This window comes from Pelodiscus sinensis, chromosome 6, assembly GCF_052426305.1.
Source record: "Pelodiscus sinensis isolate ZL-2025 chromosome 6, ASM5242630v1, whole genome shotgun sequence".
Classification (NCBI taxonomy): Eukaryota; Metazoa; Chordata; order Testudines; family Trionychidae; genus Pelodiscus; species Pelodiscus sinensis.
In genome coordinates this window covers 43,126,930-43,151,420 of record NC_143057.1, presented here as the reverse complement: position 1 = coordinate 43,151,420, position 24,491 = coordinate 43,126,930, and positions in this window count along the sequence as shown.

Genomic DNA, 24,491 nt, shown 5'->3' with positions numbered 1-24,491 from the left:
ATTGTGTTCAAAAATGGAATCTGTCTTTATTGAACAAAACTGGGGGAGACTGGGAAAAGGAGGTAGGAGAGGGGAAGAGAGAGGGTGGGAGAGGGGAGGGCAACTAAAATGATGAGGGGTTGGGAACAGGTCCCATATGAAGAGAGGTTAAAGAGACTGGGACTTCTCAGCTTAGAAAAGAGGAGACAGAGGGGGGATAGGATAGAGGTCTCTAAAAGGAGGAGTTGGGTGGAGACGGTGCATACAGAAAAGTTCTTCATTAGTTCCCATAAAGAAGGACTAGAAGACACCAAAGGAAAGGAATGGGTAGCAGGCTTCAAACTAGTAACAGAAAGTTGTTCTTCACAAAGCAAAGAGTCAACCTGTGGAACTCCTTGCTGCAGGAGGCTGTGAAGGCTAGAAATATAACAGAGTTTAAAGGGAAGTGAGATCAAGTCATGGAGGTTGGGTCCATGGAGTGGTATTAGCCACGGGGTAGGAGTGGTGTCCCTGCCCAAGGTTTGTGGAAGGCTGGAGAGGGATGGCATGAGACAAATGGCTTGGTCACTGTCTTCGGTCCATCCCCTCCAGGGTCCCTAGGGTTGGCCGCTGTCGGCAGACAGGCTACCGGGCTAGATGGACCTTTGGTCTGACCCAGGACGGCCATTGTAAGCTCAGGGCTCAGGGTTGGGGCTCTCAGTGGACCACCTTGATTTTCATGCACACCTGCTCCTGGGTGGCCAGGCTGGCAGCTCTCCTGCCCTAGCTGACCACTTTCCTGTGCCTAGTGCGGAGCTCATGGATGAGGTCCACGATGTCTGCACTAGCCCAGGCGAGTGCCCGCCTCTTGCGGTCCCGGGCAAGCTCCCGGGAGCCGCCAGCCTGGTCCTGGGAAGAGGGGGAGGGCTGGGGGTCATCAGGTGGCTGGCTCGAGCCGTGCCAGGTGTAGGGTCTGCTGGCTGGGTGCTGGCAGGCTTGCACCTGGCACGGGCACCGTAGCCAGCCCGTGCCCCTTTAAGGGGTCCGGGGCCGGGAGGGGGGCATAGAGTTTCCCTGGTGTTGGCCAGAGTGGCCACCAGGGAAACCTGGGGAGGGCTAGCCTCCCACTAGTTCGAATTAAGGGGCTACACACCCCTTAATTCGAACTAGCTAGTTCGAACTAGGCTTAATCCTCGTAAAATGAGGTTTTCCTAGTTCGAACTAAGCGCTCCGCTAGTTCGATTTAAATTCGAACTAGCGGAGCGCTAGTGTAGCGCCTATTAAAGTTAGTTCAAACTAACGTCCGTTAGTTCGAACTAACTTTGTAGTGTAGACATACCCACACAGACACTAATGAATAAATAAACCAATTTAGGTACAGTACTCTATGTACCTAGAAGCATGCATGCATACATATGATTCCTTCTACATACTTATACGCACTCATTTTCACAGACACATGCACATGTACATCAACTAGTTACTTCTGTCCATATCTTCACAGATGCACCGAAATACTTTCCTGTATACTTAGTACTTATCTGCCATGCTAACACTCACTGAGCCACACATAGCTACATTTATGTACTCACATGTTTATATACCTAGCCATTTCCCTGTCAGGTATCCTCATGTGCATTTCCACTCATGCCATTGCATGTGTACGCATGGACTGCTAGTGGTGCAAACAGTTTAAAGCACAAGAACAAAGAGACATTCAACGACTTTAAAAGATGTCACAAGAAATTGCCCAGGCCAATAATTTAGCAAGATTAAAAAAGGGATCGAACAATTTCTAGAGCTTCCAATGGCAAATGATAATAAAATTATTGGCAGATGTATTAAAACTCATGTTCAAGGCAATCTCCATATATTACAGATTATAGTTACTATATGCAGGGTCAATTAATCTCTCATCTACTTATTGCAGGGGCCCTAAAACTTCCTCTGATGCCTCTGGCCACAGTCAAAGACAAGCTATTAGATTTTGAGTCTGATCCAGTTTGGCTTTTTCCAATGTCCCTAAATTAGTCTTTGAATTTGTCTATACCCAATTGTTCTTCTGTTTTATCAGTCATCTTCCCAACCACACATTTATAAAATGCAAAAGGAAAAAATCAAACAGTAAAAGATGTTGTGGGATCATAGTTCATTTGCAGGGAGAGAAGCAATGTCCTTCATTGTTCCTGAGAGACTCCCTCCTCTGCTAGGAAACATTGCCCTAAGGGAACTGGATACATGGATAAAAAGGATCTAATTTAATAGTGACAACTTAAGGAAATATGAACAACAGCAAACCTTATGAGAAGTTCCAGATGCCCTTCTACAGCTTGATAGACTAAGTTCAAGACTCCCCAATAGTTAGAAAGGTGAGTATTTTAAAAAATGTATGTTCTTGCTTTTGCTTGTTCTCCTAGGGCCTAATCCAAATCTCACTGAAATCAAAGGAAAGTCTCCCACTAACTTCTGAAGCAAACTTGTAAGCCCTGCTCCTGCAGTCAGACCCACCTGGGCAAACTCTTGTGCTCAGCCCCGCCAGAGTTTTTATGATGTCATTGGAGTTGTGCATGGGCTACAGGGTCCTTGTTTTCCACATTGTCTCCCAAGGCGATATAGCTTTTCTGATATAAAAATAGCTGCTCTTGGCTATTCCTACTGTGATGCTTTTCCTGTTGTTCTTCCTGTCTAAATGGAAGTTCCCATGCTGAAGGAAACAGAATGCCTATGGGGAAATACACAGAATATTTTATAATCACTATCTTTTAGCATAATGGTTGTCATAAAATATGATATTTAGGGTAAACTATTGGAGGCTTAGTTAAATAAGGTTTCTGTTTATTTAATCACTAGAAAAATAAATCAGTTAGGAAGTCTAGAAATCATTGGGGGTAAGGCTCCATTCATTTGGGGAATCTTTAAATGTTTTCAAAGTTCTGGGTGAGCCATCCTAGATAGAGACGAAAGGGTTCGTGTACACTGCACACTTATTTCAGAATAAGCTATTCCGGAAGAAATACTCCAAAATAACTTATTTTGGAATAGTGCATCTATGCTACAGAGAAGCCCCAAAATTAATCTGAGGTAGGCTCCCCACCTCAATTTAGAGCCCCAGAAAGCACTAGGGAGTAATTACACTTATTCAGAATAAGTGTGCAGTGTACATTGTAGAAGAAATACTCCAAGGGCTCGTCTACATTGGCCCCTTTTCCGGAAGGGGCATGTTAATTTCACGAGTCGTAATAGGGAAATCCGCGGGGGATTTAAATATCCCCCGCGGCATTTAAATAAAAATGTCCGCCGCTTTTTTCCGGCTTTTAGAAAAGCCGGAAAAGAGCGTCTACACTGGCCCCGATCCTCCGTAAAAAGCGCCCTCAAAGTAGGAATAAGATCCTCCGGAAAAGGGCGCTTTTACTTAAATGCCACGGGGGATATAAATCCCCCGCGCATTTCCCTATTGCGATTTCAAAAATTACCATGCCCCTTCCGGAAAAGGGGCCAATGTAGACGTAGCCCCAAAATAGCTTATTTTGAAATAGCACGTCTACACTACTGAGAAGCCCCGAAATTAGTCTGAGGCAGGTTCCCCTAATGTAGACTCACTACCTCAATTTAGAGCCCCAGGAAGCACTGGGGAGTAATTATTTTGAATGGGTTTGGGGAGAAGCTATTTTGAAATAGCAGTAGTAGTGCATCTACACTACAACTATTTTGAAATAGCTATTTCAGAATAGGCATTATTCCTCATGGAATGAGGTTTACAGAAGTCAGAAAAAGCTGTCCGTTATTTCAAATTTATTTTGAAATAATGGAATTGCTGTGTAGACACTTGCATTGTTATTTTGAAATAACGTCAGTTATTTTGAAAGAACTGTGCTGCGTATCCACACCCAAACTGTGTTTGAAGTCACCTATAAATATTTGTTACAGTCCAGGTAGCAACTCATAGAACTTTGCTTTGGCTAAACATATACCATATTTATTAGCAAATAGCATATTTATTAACCTTGACACACTTGTTGCATACAAGACTCAGTAAAAATATATTCATATTTAATTCAGTATAAAGAAATAAAAGTCTGAGAAATACAATTATAAGCCTGATCCAAGAGTCCTCCTTCTGGCATAACCCCAAATGACTTCAATGGGAGCTAAGTTTAAACAAGAAACACAGGCTTTGGTCCTGTTTTCCGTTTTATAGGATCAAGATCAGTGATGGCAGATCCTCATTAGATTTGTAGATTTGCTTCAGAACACTCAAACATTGGATGCTTATGTGAACTTTGTGGAATTATGGGGCTGAAATGTGATTTGCTATGTTGATAGAAGCATTATGAAAATAGGCTGTGTCTAAACTACATCCCTTTTCTCGAAAAAGAGATGTAAATTAGACACTTCGATATTGCAAATGAAGCCAGGATTTAAATTTCCTGTGCTTCCTTTGCATAATGACGGCTGCGTTTTTTTTGAAACGGGGATTTTATAAAGAAAAATGGCCATTTAGACGGGGATCAATCGAAAATAAAACCCTTTTTTGAAAGATCCTGTACTCAGTGTAAAAGAGGAGTACAGGATCTTCCAAAAAAGGGTTTCATTTTCGATGAATCCCTGTCTAAATGGCCGTTTTTCTTTTGAAAAGCCCCATTTCGAAAAAAAACCCACGGCTGCCATTATGCAAATGAAGCATGGGAAATTTAAATCCCGGCTTCATTTGCAATATTGAAGTGTCTAATTTACATCCCTTTTCGAGAAAAGGGATGTAGTTTAGACACAGCCATAGACGTACCATAGAATGGAGATAGATATACAGCTATTTGGTGAATTAATTGTTCAGCAGTGATCCTTGAATAATGTGTTCAATAAACAACATTCATCTAGCCCTACAATTTTAAATATTTTTTCATCCAGATCTGTGCTGTAATGTTGAAGATTATGTTACCCTGTTTTATTCTAGCTTGTCTACAATAAGGAATAAAATTTAGAAAGTGAAATGGTACAATATTCCTTGACTAGAAATGTGCATAGATGTACAGATAAAAGAATGTCTGACTTGAGCCTTCAACCCCAATTCAAACCTCGAGGTACCAAGATTCCAATGAATGTTTGTGTTATTGTGGTTAATTTTTGCTGTCTTCTATTTTCCTGGTTATAGGTATAGGCTGGAAACAAGTTCTGGGAATAGAGCTACAGCAAGTGTAGATTGCCATAGCATCATTTACTTCACTGGAGCTAATTGTTATTAATAATTTGTGTTGCTGTCTGTGTAGAACTTAGGAATCTAGCTGTGGACCATGAACCCACAGAAATCAGAGCAAAATGAAGCTATAAAATGTATACCAACTGAGCATCTAATGCCTGAAATATAACAAAATAAAACCTGTCCTCTCTATCTAATTGGAAACATGGTAAAACTCTTCTGTGTCTACATAACTGAACCTAGAATATGGAGAAGACTGATATTTAAACATAGCTGGGCTTTCCCATTAAAGTTCAGGATTTCCTCTTCTGGTCCTAATTGGAAATATGCTGCCCTTCTAGTGTCATCCTGCTCACATAAGAACCATCTAATACCAATGGAAACATGAATATATTAATAAAGTCCAGTATGTGTGATTTCACAGTGTCATATTTGCAAGGGTTAGAATAACAGGCCCACGGACGGTAGAGACGGAATCCTGTTGGTGTTTCATGTGTTCTGAAGGTACCTCATGTACTACCTTGTAAGTCATGTGAGGATGGATGATAACACAACTTCACCACATCCAAGTGTGTTGTGGATTCCCAGCAGGTGGGAGTGTGGCATAGACCTGAACAAATCCAATAGTGTAGGTCTGTGGGCAGTCATCAATATAGTATTTGAGCACCTAGAATCTGCTCTCTTCTTCCTTAAATATGACCACCCCTAATTTGCCAATAAATTAACACTCAGTTTATTTTATTCTGGCTCCCTGTCTTAGATACCAGCATCTGCTACCCAGGAAGTTCCATTTCTCAGAAGTATTCCCCAGGGCCCTCTGCACCATGGAAAACCTCATAAAGCAGCAAGGTCACAATCGTGCTGTGTGCTAGGCTCAGTGTATATATTAAATTATTATAAACTGAGACATGCCACTAAAACATATAGCTGTGAAAGTGTCATTTATAAGGCTATAATATGCACTTACATAGGGGAAGAACAGAGAAAAATAGCTAACACATTATAGTGGTAATATGCACTTGCTGTATTTCTGAGCTGGAGAAAGACCACAGTTCTTTATTTTGACAAGAAATAATACACATCTCTGGCAGTGAGTCTGAGAGAAAATGTAGTCTGCTTTAAAAGTACAATGTCAAATAATCTAGTTTGGAATAGAGAGCTGATGTTCCCAGCATTTACTAAGATGTCTTGTTGCCTCATATAAAATATACGATCCAGACTTTGCAGCAAGCTTTGTAAGGTTAGTGTCACTCTAGTTCAAAATAACACCTACAGGAGACCATCTTTTGTTTATTTAAAATGAAAATTGGAAACTAACAATGTGTTATTCATGTTCTTTAGTGTATCCAGAGCATCTTGGGTGTTTCTTTAGCTGCTATAAATACAGGATTCTCCTTGCCACACACAGAGTACTTCGTCTGAGTCTCATCAAATGAATACATTATTTACACTGCATCCATCTTAAATGTGGCATGTGCTTTATTCTCCCGGAGATTTTTCAGCAATAAAATACAAGGTTAAAAGCCTTCCCCCACCTCTTCTTTTGCTTTTAGTTACACTGATAAAAATTTAGAATAACTCTATCAACTTCTAACGAGTCATTCTGATTTTCACCACTGAAGTGGATATTGACGTCTGGCTTTATATACTGAGCTGAGAAACTGTACGTCTAGTCTTATCCATGAGTCAAGACTCTTCTACTGTCTGCCTTTAGCTAATGCCTGCATGTTTTCTGCATGGGCAATGAGTGGAAAAGTCATGCACGTAATTGGTTCACAATTATTGCAATAATATATGAATGTGGTTAAGTAGTCCTTTCTATCACTATAATCTCATGTTGTGTCTGCTTATTCTTCCCAGAGTATGCAGCATGGATTTTATTACCATTTTTAGTTACACTTGATGGGGTTTGTTTCCTTTCCCCTCCCCCCACAAATATACATAATGCAAAAGCCTGTTTGTTTCCATCATTTTTTTTTAACTGTAAACTAAACAACTCCTTTTTCGTCTCTTTCTGGTTAGCAGCCAATGTAAATGCTTATACTACGAGAACAAGCCCATTTCCTGCTGTTAAGGCTTTTTTATTTATCCTAGGGCTACTCACTGCCACCGCCTGCCCCTGACAGACTATTAACCCCTGTTTCTAGCAGGCAAACCAGATGTGGGTTTCTTAAGCAAATTATTGGTTATTTCACCACATGTAGTTTTTGCAGTTAAGTGTTTCCAGCTTCTCAGAACATTCCACAGAAATAACATCAGATTTTCCCTCAACCTGTTAATTAGCATAATTATTTATCAGCCTGAAAACCACAGCTTGAGTTTGTTAAGCGGCAGGCAGACACATACTGGATAGCCGCCCAAGAGACTTGAAAGAGTGAGAATAAAATGGAGGCTTTGGAAACTGGCTAAGCAACTTTAAGAAGGCTTTCTGCATGCACTTCGCCTCCACTTGCCTCTTGATGATCTTCCAAATAACTGGGATTTTTCCTTTTTCTATTTGGCGGAGGGAAGGGGAGTCACTGGTGAAGGCTGCTCCTGTCCCAGTTTTGCCAGTTAGAGCCAGCTGTGGGTGATCAAGCTTTAAAAAATTACACAGTTTCTCAATCTTGGCAATGGGGTCAGAATCCTTTGAAGAAGCCCTGTATTTTTGGACCACTCTTTATAAACTTTCGTGTAATTAAAACAAAAAAAGCACCGAGCTTGCAACACTTAAAAAAGAAGCCACATGTGCACAAGGTCATGTGATGTCATTTTGATTTTCAGTCTTAAAAAATGCAAGATAACCAACAGGTCTGTATCAGTCTTGCCAGGCTTCAATGGCTTCATCAAAATGATGCCTTCAAGTTTCTGGATCAAGGCAAAGTCACTCATTACCTTTTAGGATTGAGCCCCAGATCCTGTTGGTTCATTAGATATAAATGGGAAACTACCAGTAGACCAATTACAAAATTGAACCAGGTGGAAAATAAATAAATAGATTTTCCACAAATGTGGGTGCAACACAGTGCAAAACACCCATTCAGTTATACTCCTAAAATCCCTTGACCTGCAATGATATTGACCCCCTCATGAAATGATTTGAAAACTATTAATGAAAAACACTATATAAGCCAAGCTGTATTAATGCTAACCTATTCACATAGGCCTAATGGAGTAGATGGCCTTCTGTATTTGCTCAGGAATTCTCTGCCTGAAAATATCCACATTGGTTTTAGCGCTGGCTTTGCTCCTCAAGAATAGAAAACCCAAGTCCTGCATTCCATCATCAGCTGATCTGTGGTTTTTGTGTAGTCAGTAATTAAGGTCACTTTCATGTAAAAGTTAATGGCAGCACTGTGGACCAATGGTAGATACATTTCTAAATGTTTGAATTTGGGCTGAAATTCGTAGTAGTTGAAACCACATAGTTTTGGGGTTGGACTCCAAATACTATAAACTGGACAAATTAACCAGAATTTCCTGCAACTATACTCCTTCTTCCCAGCTCTACCAAGCTGATTTTATTGAAAATTACTGAGTGTATTCAAATGTGTCCCCAGACTTTTCAGTTTCTTCTTAAAGCTCATAGCACTGTTAGGCCAGAATATGGTTTGGTGTAATAATCTGCTAAGTAGCTCATTTTGCTTCTGAATACCAATACCTAGGAATACACTATACTGGAGCAATCAAACTTACTGACTTTTGGAGCTGCATACAATAATCTTCAGAAGTTTGCACCTATCTGGGCTCATAACTTTGGGTATGTCTACACTACAGCCGTTTTTCCAACAAAACCTGAGTTACATCCACACTGCAATCACGTTCTTCCAAATGTAAATCGAAAGAACAGAGGAGTTTTCCCGGCATTGGTAATCCTCTTTCTATGAGGAAAAAGCCTTTTTCCAAAAGAACTCTTTCAGAAAAAGGCGTGTGTGGACGGGGAAGAGGGAGTTCTTTCGAAAGAAGAGGAAAGAAGAAAAAGCACAGGTGCCCCGGTGGCCACTCCATCCATAGTAATCACAGCTTAAATGTGAGATGGCATCCATTTAGTGTGGATGCTATCTTTTGAAAAAGTAGATCACTTTTTCAATGCACTTTTGTGTGTTGACGCTCTCTTTCGGAAGAAGTTTTTTCAGAAGATCTCTTCCGAAAAAAGGTTCTTCCGAAAGAAGCCTGCAGTCTAGACATAGCCTTAAGCCCCATTGCTGCTGAAGCCCTAAGCCCTGGCAGCTGTACCCTATGGTGCTGAAGCCCCTTTCCTGGATGGAAGCCAGGGGTGATGCATGGGAGTGAGGGAGTTGATGTGGGGTCATATGCCCCCCTCATTTTTGTCATGGAGTTTTCTGGCTCTGCTCAGTCACATGGTGCTTCCAGGTCTTTTTTCTGTATGGCAGCTGCTGGACCTGGCAAACTGGGAACTATCCCATAGGGAGAGGCAGCAGCAAACTGCTGGAAGCAGCAGTCCTTCCCAGCAGTTTGCTGACGCTTCTTTATTGGGAGCGGCTAACACCTGGGAATGCAGGGACCATCACTGAAGTGAAGTATGCTTGGGGTGGCATGACTCAAGCTGTTGGGAGAGGACCTTTAAATTGTGCCCCCCCTCAGGCATCTCTGGCTAAAGTTCCAACCTTGTACTCTGTTTTAGGGCAGGAGCCCTAAGTTTCCCCCTGCCCCTGTTGGATAGGCAGGGGGGAGGCATGGGGACTCTGGGAGCCACACTTATTGTGAAAGAGCTGCATGTGGCTCATGAGCCGGAGTTTGGTCACTCATGCTCTATACAATGCTATAATATGTATTTGTGTCTCACGTGTACACCAGCTCACATGTGAAATAAACATACAGGATATTAAAATCTGGACTAGTTGTCTATATGAAAAATATTTCATTAGCTATCTAGTCTTTGTTCCATGACATGCATCTGACAAAGTGGTTTTTACTCCCAAAATCTTATGCCCAAATAAATCTGTTAGTCTGTAAAATGCTACAGGACTCCTTGTTGTTTTCACAAAATACAAGATTTCTAACCCTCTGTTTTCTGATTAACTTTTTAAACAACACTTTCATAGGAACTTATTTAAAGCAGTTTTATTTACAAGTCTTCTATTGCTGGGACTCACTGACTCTTCACCTTTTTGTAGTCAGTATTTTGTGCAAAAAGTGTTTGCATGCAGTCTATTTTAACAAAGCTTCCTTTTTTTACAGTCATACAATATATGATTTATCACCCATTGAACTATTGGACCTGACCAAACAATATGGTTTCCTCTCTGTGTTCCACACCTCTGTCATGTATCATTATCCATCAATCCCCTTCTGTTATCTATAATCCAGTCACAAAATGGCAAATTGTCACTGCCAAAACATGCTGACTTGGGCTAAAGTCATGAAAATGCATCATTCTGCCTTTGTGAAAAGCTGTGCTCTTTTGTGGAGAGGAAGAAATTTTGGTTTAGATTACATGTGTGAATGGCTTCTGAAATGTATGCTTATATACGTTAATATTCAAAAAGTGCCAAATCCTGGTCCTAGCGAAGTTCATGGCAAAATTCCCATTGACTTCAGTGGGCACAGGATTTGAATCTGAGCTTGTGTCTACCCTTGCAGTTAGAGACCTGTGGCTGGCTCTTGCCAGCTAACCTGACCTCTCAGGACTCAGGCTAAGGGGCTGTTTGTGATGTAGACATGCAGCCTGGGCTTTAGGACCCTGCGAGGTGAGAGGGTTCCAGAGCTCTGGCTGCAGACTGAGCCTAAATGGCTGCACCACAATTAAACAGCCGCTTCACCCAGGCCCCTCAAATCCACACCAGCTCACACAAGTTAGAGCCTATGCTAGATCCCCATTCTGAAGCACCCCAAGTCAAGCGGTAAGAGGTAGTTGTGTTCTGCCATGGCTGGCATAGAGATGTGAATATCTAGCACTCATTTGTTTCACAAAAAAACAGTGAAAGTAGTGTCTTTGCTCTGAGTGAATGTACCCTTCTGCACTGCCTCCTTCCTCTCTCTCATCCTCTGCCATGTCAAGTAGAGAGAGAAATAAGCTGGGAAGTTTTCAAGATTTATGTTTAGAAAAATGTAAGACATTTAGTAATGGCTGCATTAAACATGTTCTTTAACTTTTGAGGCAGTAGCAATCTAGAAGCGCTCTGTAAGACTGCCGGCTTTTGCTGGCAGAGTGTATGCAAATGAAGCACTGATTAGCATTTTGTCATGCATCATTTGCATAATCTATGCTGTTTTTGCTGAAAAACAAGCAGCGTGGATCTTTACTTTTTGCGCAAGATCCTTATAGGGATTTTTGCATAAAAAGGAAACATCCACGCTGCTTGTTTTTGCGCAAAAAACTCTTCTGCAAAAATGGCTACACAAGAGCCGTTCTGCTGCTTATTTTCAGGCAGAACGGTGTGCTTATTTTCAGGCAGAAGTATGCAAATGAGGCACGGCGATATTCATCACCACACCTAATTTACATATGTTCTTGCACAAGACTGGGCAGTGTAGACATAGCCTCAGTGTACTGAGGCATCACTTCTTAAGTAGGAAACCACAGTTTCTGTGCATGCTGCATTAAGCTAATCTCTTAGGGTATGTCTACACTACCCTCCTAGTTCGAATTAGGAAGGTAATGTAGGCATACCGCACTTGCAAATGAAGCCCGGGATTTGAATTTCCCGGGCTTCATTTGCATAAGCGGGGAGCCGCCATTTTTAAAACCCCGCTGGTTCGAACCCCGTGCAGCGCGGCTACACGGGGCTCGAACTAGGTAGTTCGGACTAGGCTTCCTATTCCGAACTACCGGTACACCTCGTTCCATGTTCCAAGAGGTGTACCGGTAGTTCGGAATAGGAAGCCTAGTCCGAACTACCCAGTTCGAGCCCCGTGTAGCCGCGCTGCACGGGGTTCGAACCAGCGGGGTTTTAAAAATGGCGGCTCCCCGCTTATGCAAATGAAGCCCGGGAAATTCAAATCCCGGGCTTCATTTGCAAGTGCGGTATGCCTACATAACCCTCCTAGTTCGAACTAGGAGGGTAGTGTAGACATACCCTTAGTTACAATTACCTTACCATTTTTCCTCCCTATTCATATAGAAATTTTATCATTAAAATATTCTCTCGTGCATTAATGTTGACTAAATATTCCTGTCACATTGTGGGCTGATAAGACAAGGCCCAAATTATAAACACATATGCTACAGCACTCAGACATGGTAAAGGGGCATTGCTTGTCTATTGAAGCTTCAGTGATTTCGGTCCTTCCACTTTGAGTTTCTTTTCCATTCTTTGAACGTAGAAGACATTCAGTTTCCTGACTCATACTTAGCCTGCACAGGAAATATGTAGATAATGATTTTGATGTGGTTGTCTGAATGCTGGGAAATAATCTCTCCAGAAATCTTCAGCTTCCGGAGCAAGTCTGGTGTAAATCATAGAAATGAGACACGGATGAAATGATGTTTCCAAAGCTCATTCTTCCCTTTCAAGAATCCCATGGTTTTTGGAGTCAGAAAGCAGCTGAGTTTTCTAGCAATATGAGTTCAACAGTGTTTTCTTTGTTTCAAAATTCAGTGTCCATTCTTCTCATCAAAATATTAATATACCAGGTAAGTGCCAGTACTGGAAAGATGTCAGTGGCAGGGTTATACACAGCTGCATCTGCACTGATTTCTTCAGTGGCTTTTACAATGTGGTATGGATATCTAATCAGGCTGTAGTGGGTGAAATACACTTCTCTCTGAATCTGTATCAAACCAACATGAGAAGGAGAAATGTGTTTACAGAGGTACCTTCTCGTTGAGAAGCATATCTCTGATACTAATGGCTTGTAGTAATTAAAAATCCCATGGCATTTTTTTTGTTAGAACCAAGGCATTAAAGGCTGTGTCCCAGCTAAGTTCCTAATGCTATACATTCTACCTTCCTGAGTGTCTCCAGTAACTCATTTCACATTTTGTATTGAAATATAATTTTTTAATGGAGAGTCCTGCTGCTATGAGCTAGAGAAGACCTCGGAAGGTCGACAGGAAGAGGAGTAGACTAGGTAAGACCCAGCGTTACTGGGCGAATAAATTAGTGGGTGCGGAACATAGCAAAAGTATTCAATCAGGCTCCAAACTGATACCTCATATGTTTCCTTCTTTCTTAATTAATAAAACTTCATAGTGGAGGTAGTCTTTCCATTAATTCTCTCCTTTTGGTAAATTATCGTAAAGCTCAAAACTACACAAACTTCCACACACCTCAAAACTGTTGGTAGAGAGTTCTTAGTTCCAGCTTTGTCAAGGCTTCCCTCCAACAGGCTTGGTCCCTACGCTCCTGCCTTCCTAGCTTCCCCTGCAAGCTTACATCCCTCAGGCCCTCTGTCTGGGTGCTAACAAAAATATCTCTGAAAAACTACAACTCATAAACCCTTTGGGGTCTGTGCCTGCAGTCAGGCCTCCCAGCCGGCCTGGTTCTACATCATATACTCCCATGATAGACCCTCTGGCTTCATTCCCTTCAAGTGGGAAGGTGGACTAACTCTGGAACGAGCACTATGGGGTTTTTTTTTTCCATAGAGAAGCCTTCCTAGATATGGCATTACGCTTTGAATTTTATCTCTGGAAGGAAAAGTGTTTAGATGTCATGGTTTATTTATTTAAAGTGAAGCCTAGACCTCAGGCACTAATTCAGCATGGATACTAAGTTCTGTAAAGCTCATGTTCCTTAGAAACAGTAATGATTAATAACCTTTGCAGTTTCACATTAATCAACTAACCACTGGCCTTCTGCACTAAATAGGGTAAGGGACACCAGTATAGTTTGTTTTCTCGCCCTCCTTTCTGTTTTCTTCCTAGAGTACCAGGAAAAGTTACACAAATTTAAAGTGATGTCCAACAGCTTTATTTTGAGGGTATATTATTGTCGGAGCCCCTCCACCTGAGTCATTTCAAAACTGGAAGAAAAATGATCTAACCCACTGACAGTTATAAGGCTAGAATGACCTTTCTCTTGATTGTTGAGGTGGTGGTAAAACTAAACTTAAAATGGATACTTGGTTGCAAATTCTAACTCTGAAGCAACTGCCATTGCTTCAAGAAGATATTTAAGGAATAGGTTGGAACATTTTAACAGATTCACTGTGATCTGCTACACTTAAAATAACTTTTTCAATTATCCTGAATAGCTATTCGAGAGAACAATATGCCTCCCACAACACGTTTTCTTTCTTTTTAATAAGTAAAATATCCAATAAAAATGACAGGCAGACAAACTCACTACTTAAAGCAGCAGTGTCAGATTTCAGAAGAGAGGCTGGCACTCCATCCTTAACTTTCACTTCATCCTAATTGTGTCTCTCTCCTTTTCCAATAGTCCGAGTGAGGAACAGCATGTATCAACTTTATACTTCCCAGATTTTGTTGGTTTCACTCTGACCCTTAACATTATTTAAATGTTGTTCTTGGTGTTTAATTTAATATAAGTCTGAAACTCCACTGGAATGCTAGAGACCTGCCGAGACCATAATGAAAAACACAAGTTCTGTGTACCAATTTGCGGTCTTTGCAGGCATTCTAACCCAGCTCTCTTGTGGCTGTTAATACTCCAGCATGATCCCATTCCCAGCTCTTTGCTGTTCTAAGTTAAAGGTGTCAGAGGTTGTGGCTCAGATGGTGTATTAAACAGTCAAATGCTTTCTACAGGATTCTACAGCTGAAGTGAAAAGACCTAGATTTTAAAGAGATCTGGGACACCACATAGATTAAATCATGGGCATTTTCCAAACTAGGATTATGCTCAGAGAGCGATACATTGTTTTTAAAGCAGTGTCCTCTTATATTTCTGTTTTTCACCTTAAGAAAGTACCTTCCAGCTGAATCATAGCAAGTTGGCTGAGGCTGATGTGCTCACATGTTCTATCTATCAATCTTTTGGAATGTTAATGACAACAGTAATCATTTATTTGCAAAGCCATCAGAGACCTGGTTTTCCCATTGTACAAGGTCCTCTGAAATATATAGGAAAGCAAAGGGTCTAGGTGCATATTTCATTTCCCTTTATTTTGAAATTCAAACTTGCTGTGGCTTAAAAAAAATAAAGACAGTCACAAATAGGGTAGAATTTGTGATCATTCAACCATCTGCATGTGACGTCCCACACCACAGTGCAATCAACTGTGTCTGCAAGAGAGCAGGAAAACTTTCCTTCTGTGATAAACATACAAAAGGGTGGGTTTTTTTAAGTCTCTTGTAAAACCCTCCTAATATAACATTTAATTACATCAGTGTTTACACTAGCCAATGGCCAAAGTGTCTTATGAGTGTTAATCAGAAAAGCTTCTCCCCAGCTCCAAAGCCCAGACTCCAGGGTACCCTACCTAGGGTTCTTCAGAGTCTAGCTCCTAGCAGCTTTCTGGGCTCAGTCACTTCTACTCCCTTCTTGGAGGAACAATTTTGGAGTTGCTTTCCCAAGCCCTTAACCCTTTGTTGTAGGGATCTCAGGGGCTAGCTCTTCTTCATTATACTGTCCATCCTCAGGGCACAGCCTGTCACATTCCCTCTCCTAATTGCCCATTAGCAACCCTTTATAGGCCCAGATGTAGCCCAGCCCTCTGTAAGTGGCTGAATTAGGCTCATCTGTTCTAGTCAAGGAGCACCCGGCTTAGCCTGTCCCCAGGGACCAGCTACCCTGGGATCGATTGCTTCTGAGACATGCTATTATCTTCAGTTTAGAAGGTAGTCTGTTAACTCTCAGAGTTTCACTTATGGATATCAGATATGAGTCAAACCCAGGCTATGGACCCAGTTAGTTTTATTTTCCCAGAAAAACTAACTGGCTGTGTTACTGTATTGACTTTTCATATTGAGAAATCCTAAAGTTGCCTGATATTTGCCTTGCATGGCCCCAGGAAATTTGCCAGTATCAAGCTACTATACACATCAAAGCTCTAAAGTTAGGCTTTAAATATGTTAGGATCAGACTAATTTACATGTAGGCCCCTTTACATGACTGTAGTAATGTACAGAGCTCTCTTTGGTGTAAATGAGAATCAAACCCATTAGAATTTGCCAACATCTGAATGATCAGAGAAACCAGTAACTATGCCAGCTGCTGTTATCCTTACTGATATTGTGACTCCATGGCTACGTCTACATTGGCCCCCTATTACGGAATAGGGATGCAAATGTAGCACTTGGGAAGAGGCAAATGCGCGGGGGATTTAAATATCCCCCGCGGCATTTGCATTTTCATGGCCGCCGCTTTTTTCCGGCTTGGAAATTATTACCATTGTCTTAACAACCCTATAAGCAAATTTTCCCTCATGCAAAGCAAAGAAAAAACACAGTGTGAAAATTAATCTCAATGTCCAATATTTTCTATAGCAATTTTATCAAGACAAAACCAGCTTTTTTGTGTGAGTTCTAGCAATGGGCTGAATGTAAAATCAGGTTTCTGGAGGCCATTTATTCACCATGACTGCTATGCCTCTTTTTGTGTGCATACTTTAAAAAAAAAACTTTCATGTTTTCAGGAAGTGATATCATATGAACATGCTGGTAAGATTACCCTGAGGCTTTCACTCCATTTAAGCACAAAAGAAATCTTTGTCACTAAATACTGACAAACTTGTTATTGGTCCCTTGTAACTGCATAGCCAATGATTACAGCTGAAAAACAATAATTTTATATAGTTATGACTAAATACCAGCACAACCCTCATATTACCAATAATCACTGTAATAAAGTTGACTTATTGTTCAGCAGAAGAAGGCTCTAGCATATATTTGTTGCTTGAATGGCATTTTATTTTAATATAATTTCTGGGAATACTGAGATAATAACGAAATTACTGGTTTCACATGTTACGCCTATGCCAACTGTTCCTTTTTAGCAGAGAGACAGTGCCTAGCTTTTTTAGCAATATGTTTATTATTCCCTCAGTTGTTTTCTCCAGAAAGTTCTCCCACCCTAATGTATTTAAATATTTGTCCCTGTTTCCTTGCCAAACATACCTATTTATAGCTTTCAAATGGTGGCAGGTATGTGACATTCTTCCCCGTTTATTGATGGCACCGCTAGTGCAATGTTACGTGCGGTGAAATTACACACCCTAGACATGTACCAGAAACAATGGAAACAGTGACCCTTTGCTGTTGGTTTTCATTGTTAGGTGAAATTCATCCCTATACAGAGGGCCAGCATATGGTATGGACACCACTAATGTCACACTCATCAGCCCTTTCTCTCCACAGTGGGGAATTTCACCGCATGAACAGCAGAAATGGGTAAACCCACTACTGATAAAGTCAGATCCACCCTAAAACTTTGCCCAAATCTCCAGTCCAAATCCAGGCTATTTTTTGAGATGGGTGGGACCTGGCTAACTTAGTTTTCACATGCTTTTGGTTACTTGGGTTTCACCAGGACTTGCAGTGGAAATACTGAATTGGGAAAGGCTTCTCGGAGGGGCCAAATACCAAGAGATCTTTTTCATCTATTGAATTCTTTCAATTCTCATTTAAGTGGAAGACCCAGGGTTGGCCCAGTTCAGCAGACTCAGGCTTGGGCCGAGGGACTAAAAACTGCAGTGTACATGTTCAGGCTCAGGCTGGAGCCCTGGCTATGAGACCTAGTGAGGGGGTAACCTCACCCTGAGCTTCTATACTGCAACTTTTAGCCCGACAGAGTAAGCCAACTAACCCAGGCTCTGAAGCTCAGTGCTGTGAGTTTTGTATTGAAGTGTAATGGACCCTTAGTGACTGATCCATTTCTTTCTGACTGAGGTGGAATTCAGAATTCCTAAAGCCATCCCCAAAACCTTTTTCTCTTGAGATTACCACCAGATGCTTAGGAATATTGTGGTTAGGCTAAGCAGCCAGTATGAACAGAACTGAAACTATGTATCTTTAGATTTTCACCCATTACTATCTAATACAAACTTCATTTAAAAGGCAGTATGGTCTAGTGGTCTGAGTACAGGACTAGGTACCAAGATTTACTAAATGTTAATTCTCCCTCTGCTACTGTTTTTTTATGTGACCTACACTTTGCCAGTTGTGAAACAGGGATAATATTTACTTGCCTAACAGTGGAGCTGTATTAATTAAGGCTTTAAGTAATTTGATGTAAAGCACCATTGTGATCAAATGCACTTCTGTATTCTCACCCTACACACCATTGTAATAATCTTTGTATATAATATGCCTCAGAAGGTATCATTTGAAACCTACGGTAATAACTCACTGCTCCATAATATTATGAAGAAATGTGCATAGCAACATTACATGTAAAGTTATGAATCCTCTCTGAATGATGTTGGTAGCACATGTTCAAACCCATGTAACCCAGATCAGTCAGGAGTGGTCTACAAGTAAACAAGTGTATTTACTTCAATTTACATATAAGTAGTAAATAAAGTCCTTGAAACAGCAAGAGGGTGACAAGGCAAAGCTGCATTTTAGCAAATAAGAGCAGGAATCTGTTTCACAACAAGACACTATCATGTCTCCAGAGAAACTTTATTTAGGGGTAACCCTAGGGAAAAGGCATTTCAAAAGGTGACTGAGTTATTAAAGTGAGGGGAAAAACACCCCAAGTTATCATTCCCTATCCGCCTCTCTTTTTTCCACTCAGCGGACAAAAGAAACAGAGATTGGGCTTCGAGAACAGATCTTGGCTGGAGAGTTTGGTCAGTAATAGTACTGGAACCCTGTAGTAAGAGTTTCACTGTGAGCCAAGTCTGGTTAGTTAAGTTTAGAAAGGGTTTTATCTTTGTTTCTCTTGTAAACTTTTCTGATTTAATGCCTTATATTTGTTCTCACTTACAACCTCTTTCTTTGTAGTTAAATAAGCATGTTTTATTCCTTAATTAAAACTGATCCAGTGTTATCTTTGAACAGTTTAGTTAATTCCATTTATGGTAGGTAAGTGTTGTATACTGATCCCCTGAGCGGGACAACAGACTTAATATATCTGGACTGCCCAGGAAAGGGTGGGACACATGCTTTTAGGGAAAATTCAGGGCTGGGTTGTGGTGGGGTCACCCTGCACTCAGTAACCAGGCTGCTGGAAGCCAGAGTGAGCCAGGCTATGATTTGTTGATAGGCTGCTGAGGTTAGAGCTGCAGGACCAGGGCTGTGGCCTTACACAGACATGGAGGTTAGGTTGTTGCCTGCCTGCTGTGTGTAAGGATCCCAGACTGAGAGTTACAGCAGCAAGCCATTGTGAGGTACCTGGGTTTGCAGGGCTAGGGTGACACAGCCTCTGACTCGTCTGAATTGCACCCTGGAATATCATAGCCATGAAATCACTGTGGGTGAAATCCTGACCCTTTGAAGTCCACAGAAGTTTTATTACTAATTTCATTGAGCTCACCACCCTACAATGAGAAATTTAAAAAGAGAGGACCAGGGGTGGGAGAGAAACCTCCATGAAGTTCCCAGATGGCAATCCTGGAGGGGGCATATAGTTCCCCATTGCAAAGAAACTGCAGGACACAGAATACCAGTGTGCGTGGAATGCTTACTTGCTTATTTATTTATGTATTTATTTATTTATTGAGACACAGTCAGTAAATATATTAAATTATAGAACAATTGCCCTTAATTGAATGGGTTTTCATGGGATTGTGATTTCACTGGAAGCCTGGGAGGAATCTGTGAGAATTTCTGTTTCAGACAATACAATGCTGTCTCTCTTGTACTAATCTGGGACTATTGCTTAATAATAATCACATTACCTTTCATGCTTACCACCAATCTCGGTTCCATTAAAGGAAATATACAGCAGCAAACCAGAAAAAACCTAATGCTTTTTACAGATGACAAAAAAAAAAAAAATGATGAGGGAAAAGACGTCAGGTTTAGTTATATTTATTTTTCATCATTCCGATGACTTTGGTTGTTCAGGCTGTTAAAATCATCTACATTAAATCAAATCCTCACCAGAAGCAAACCATGGGAAGGAACACACTGACCAGCTATACCATTTATGTCAGTCTCAAGTTAAGAACTCTGGGAGATGTGTGGTGCAGAGTAAACACAACACACATGCCCTCACAAAAGTAAGATCAATGGGGAAAAGGAAGAGAGAGGAAAAGCACTATTGTGATTTCTTTTAATTTAAGCAAATGCAATATGGTCTTGCTAAATATAGAAAATGATCACATTGATGTCTATTTATTGTGTGTGTGCAGGAAATCCTTTCAATAAACCCCAGTCCCATGAGTTGTGAACAGCTATGATGCAGAACAAAACTGAACATTAGAGACAGGAAAAAACAAAGCCCCATATTTCAAGCTCTGAGGAATCAGACTTGCTCATCTTTTTTTTCTCTCTCTCTTCTTAAAGGAAAAATATGCTGGTCTCTTCTACACAATGTCATTCTGCAGTAATAAAAATAGAGGATTAAATGGTTGGGACAAACAAAGAACATTCATTGTATTGATTTACTTTTTTAATGAAAAATGTTCCAAGGATAAACCTCTACGATTAGACCAGAGCTAGTAGAAAACTGGAATGTCACTTCCCCCATTGCCAAAGCTACATCATCATCCTGTTAGTCTAGTCTACAGAGAATCAGTCTAAGTACAAAATCAAACATTTTGAGTGTGTCTAGACTACAAGGTTGTCAACAAAACTATACCTGTGGACTTTTGTTGACAAAACTATACCCGCGTCTACACTACCGCCGCATTCTGTCGACAGGAAGTTGACAGAACGCAGCAGTTTTGTCGACGGCGGTAAACCTCATTTTATGAGGAATAATGCCTTTGTTGACAGAGTTCTGTTGACAAAAGGAAAGTGTGGATGCGGGGAAGAATTTATGTAAAAAATAAAGGCCTCCAGGAAGAGGGCCCTGGTGGACACTCCTGCCACAGCTTTCAACTCTATTGTTCCTTCCTATAGCCATCTTTAAAAGGCACAGGCACCCAGGAGTAGCATTCTGGCAGCAAGCCAGCTCCAGCCAGGACCCTGAGAGTGTGCTGCTCTTTCTGATCAGGCAACTCGGAGCCATGTCCCAGGGACAAGCCCCCCAAGACCACCCTGGCCCTTCCAGGGACACATCCCTGCAGGAAGCCAGGGGCACAAAACGCCGGGCACCCTCCTGGTCTGGGCCCGTGATAAAAGCCCTCTTGGAGCTCTGGTCTGAGGAGGATGCTCTTCAGGCCCCACAGTCCAGGCAGAGGAACGCTGACATTTACACCAGAATGGCTGATGGCCTGGCCAGGAAAGGCCACCACCTCCGCACCTTAGCCAGAGCCAAGGTCAAGGAGCTGCGGCAAGGATACGTCAGGGCCTGTGAGCGCAGCTCCCGCTCCGGGGAAACGGCACACTATTGTGCCTACTACGAGGACCTGGACTGGATCCTGGGGGCAGGGGAACCCCTGCCTCCCGAGAAGGTTGTGGAATCTGGCATGGAGACACTTGTGCACCAGTGGCCGCAACTCCAGGGTGAGACCTCAGCAGACAACCAGAAGATCCAAGAGTAGGGAGACAGCACCAGGAGCACCCAGGAGCCAGACGCCCGCACTCGGAAGGCCTCCCAGACAACTTCAGACATCGGGGAGGGAACATCAGGTGAGTGCTATGAGATTGAGCACACACAGGGCAGGGCAGGTGGGAGCAGAGTGGATGGTGCAGTGCTGTGATGTCATTCTGATCACAGCCAGGGGAGGGGAGGCCACACACATGGCCGACCTCAGGGAGGGCCGTCCTACCACTGCACCCGCATGGCTGTGAGGCACCACCTGCTCCTGCAGACAGTGATGCTAGGTGCAGGCATGGGTTGGGGACACTGGGATGGCCACACAGCTTCAGGCCTCTCAGCAAGCTGCGGGAACCCCAGCTGTGGCCTGACACTTGTCTGTGCTGCTTGGCCATGGGGTGTGTGTGAGGGGGGGCAAGATAGTGGCCTGTGCACCTTCTTGGCTCCAGGGAGGCCATGGCTGCTGGCCAGGCCACAGCATGCCTTCCTGAGACCCACATAAGCATCCTCTGACCCTAGGACAGGCACTGAATGATGAGAAGAAGGAGGGCATGCCCTCTCAGGGAAAGTGTAGGCATGCATGACCAACAACTTTTCCATCTTGTCCTCCACAGCTGGACCAGGAAGGGGGCGGCACACCTGCTCCACCACCCAGACGATGGCAGGAAACCTGTTGGCACTGGTGCATGTATTTGAACCTGGTGCGCAAGCACATCTTGGTCCTGCAAGGGATGCAATGAACCGAAGGATGGAGGCAGAGGCAGAGTGATGCAGGCGCTTGCTGGACAAGTTTGCCCAGCAGTGCACTGAGATTTGCATTGCTATCTAGGAGGCCATGGCCTTCCTTGGTCCTGTGCTTGGTCCTGCTCCTCCTGCTCAGCCTGCCTCCCTCCCCCCTCCAGCACCTGCCCCCTCCCAACCCCTGCCATCCCAGACCCAGGTACAGCCCCACCTTCTGCCCAGCCCCCTACTGTCCCAGCCCGTATGTGCAGTCATGTGCGAGAAGGCCTCCACGGGCTCTTCATCAAGGCAGCACCCTCACCCCTGAGCCTCCCTCCCCGCTTCCAGGTTGACATTCACCCTTCCCAACTGAGCAAGTCACTGAGGGAAACACTTTACTTTGTTTACAAACACTTTATTTTTCTGAACAAAAGAGTATTTTAGTTTTTCAAAAAACCAACAGTGAAATAAACTGTAAACATTTTTTTCACCAACACTTGTCTCTGTTCTCAGTGTGCGATGAATGAATACCATATGTGAATGTGGGGCCAGGAGGGGTTTTGGGGAGGAAGGCACCAGGGGCATGGGGCAATCCCACATTTGGAAAGCCCTGGGAAAAATCATCTGCCTCCTTGGGAGAATCTCTCCCTCAGGGCTTCTTGAATGCGCAAGCCCGGCCGGTGGACTTGCCGGATGGCAGCTGTCCAGGGCTGCTCAAAGGGCCTCCCCTCCACATCAGCCCGTGTCCCCCACACAGGTAGGAAGGCCTCCCCTTTCCTCTCCACTAGGTTGTGCAGCACACAGCATGCAGCAACCACATCAGAGATGTTGTGTTCCCCCATGTCCAGATGGCCAAAGGCGCACTCCACCTGGAAGCGAGCCCGATTCAGGCAGGAGTTAAACAGTTCCCTGCTCACATCTAGGTGGCCAGTGTAGGGCTTCATGAGCCAGGACATTAAGGCGTACACCGTGTCAGCCACGATGCACGTAGGCATCTGCACATCCCTGACTGCATAGTTCCTCTCCGGAATGAATGCCCCAGCCTGTGGTACAGGTACGAGTTCTGGAATATGTGGGCATTGTGTGCCCAGCCTGACCACCCGACACAAATGTCTGTGAATTGTCCCTGGTGGTTGATCAGGGCCTGCAGCACCATGGAAAAGTAGCCCTTTCTAAGTATACTATGCTGCTCGATGGGGTGGTCTGCGGATTAGGATGTGAGTCTCGTTGAGTGCGCCACTGCAGTTCGGAAAACCCAGCCCCGCAAATCTGGACAGGATGGTAGGCAGGTCTCCAGGGTAGACAGTCCCGTGAAGCAGCTCTGAATTGATGGCCGTCACCACCTGCAGAAAGGGACAAGTACAAACACACACAACAGGACATTAGAGGAGTTGCGTGAACTGATGAGAGGTGCTCCCCCATCCCTCCCTTCCCAGACCCTGAAAGTCCCCCCTCAGGCAAGCCCCCCCCATACCCTGCACCACTTCAATCCCATCCCCTATTCCCTGTGCCTGGTCCTGACCATCCGCCCATCTCCGCCTCCATGGACTGTCCCCCGAGAGTGACTTACCTCCATTAAGACAGCCCCGACAGTAGACCTCCCCATGCCAAACTGATGTCCCATGGAGCGGTAGCTGTTGGCGGTGGCCAGCTTCCACAGAGCAATAGTGACGCGCTTCTCCAGGAGGATGGCGGCCCGCAAGTGGGTGTCCTGGCATTGCAGGGCAGGGGGAAGCCAGGCACAGAGCTCTTGGAAGGTGGACTTCTGCATCTGGAAGTTTCGGAGTCACTGTTCATCTTCCCTCTGCTCCATAACAAGCCGGTCCCACCAGTCAGAACTGGTGTCCAGCCTCCGTACTCGCCTCTCCAGGAATAAGTTCGGGGGCAAGGGCAGTAGGGTGGCAGCCTGAGTGAGGGGCTCAAAGCTGGGCTCTGAATCCAGCTCTGCCACGAACGTAATGATGGTCTCATGAACATGCAGCAGAACTTCCATCATCACAGTGTGGGGCCATCGCCTGCCCAGGGGCAGTTCAAGCTCCATGGCCAAAAACACAGTGCAAAGCAAAAAACCAAATCTGAAAATAAACTGCTGTGGTGTCCAAGGAAGCAGGGCAACCAGAGCAAAAACCGCAGCAGCTTTGCTTTCCCTCTAGGAGGTAGGCAAGCCAGAAGCAGGAGTA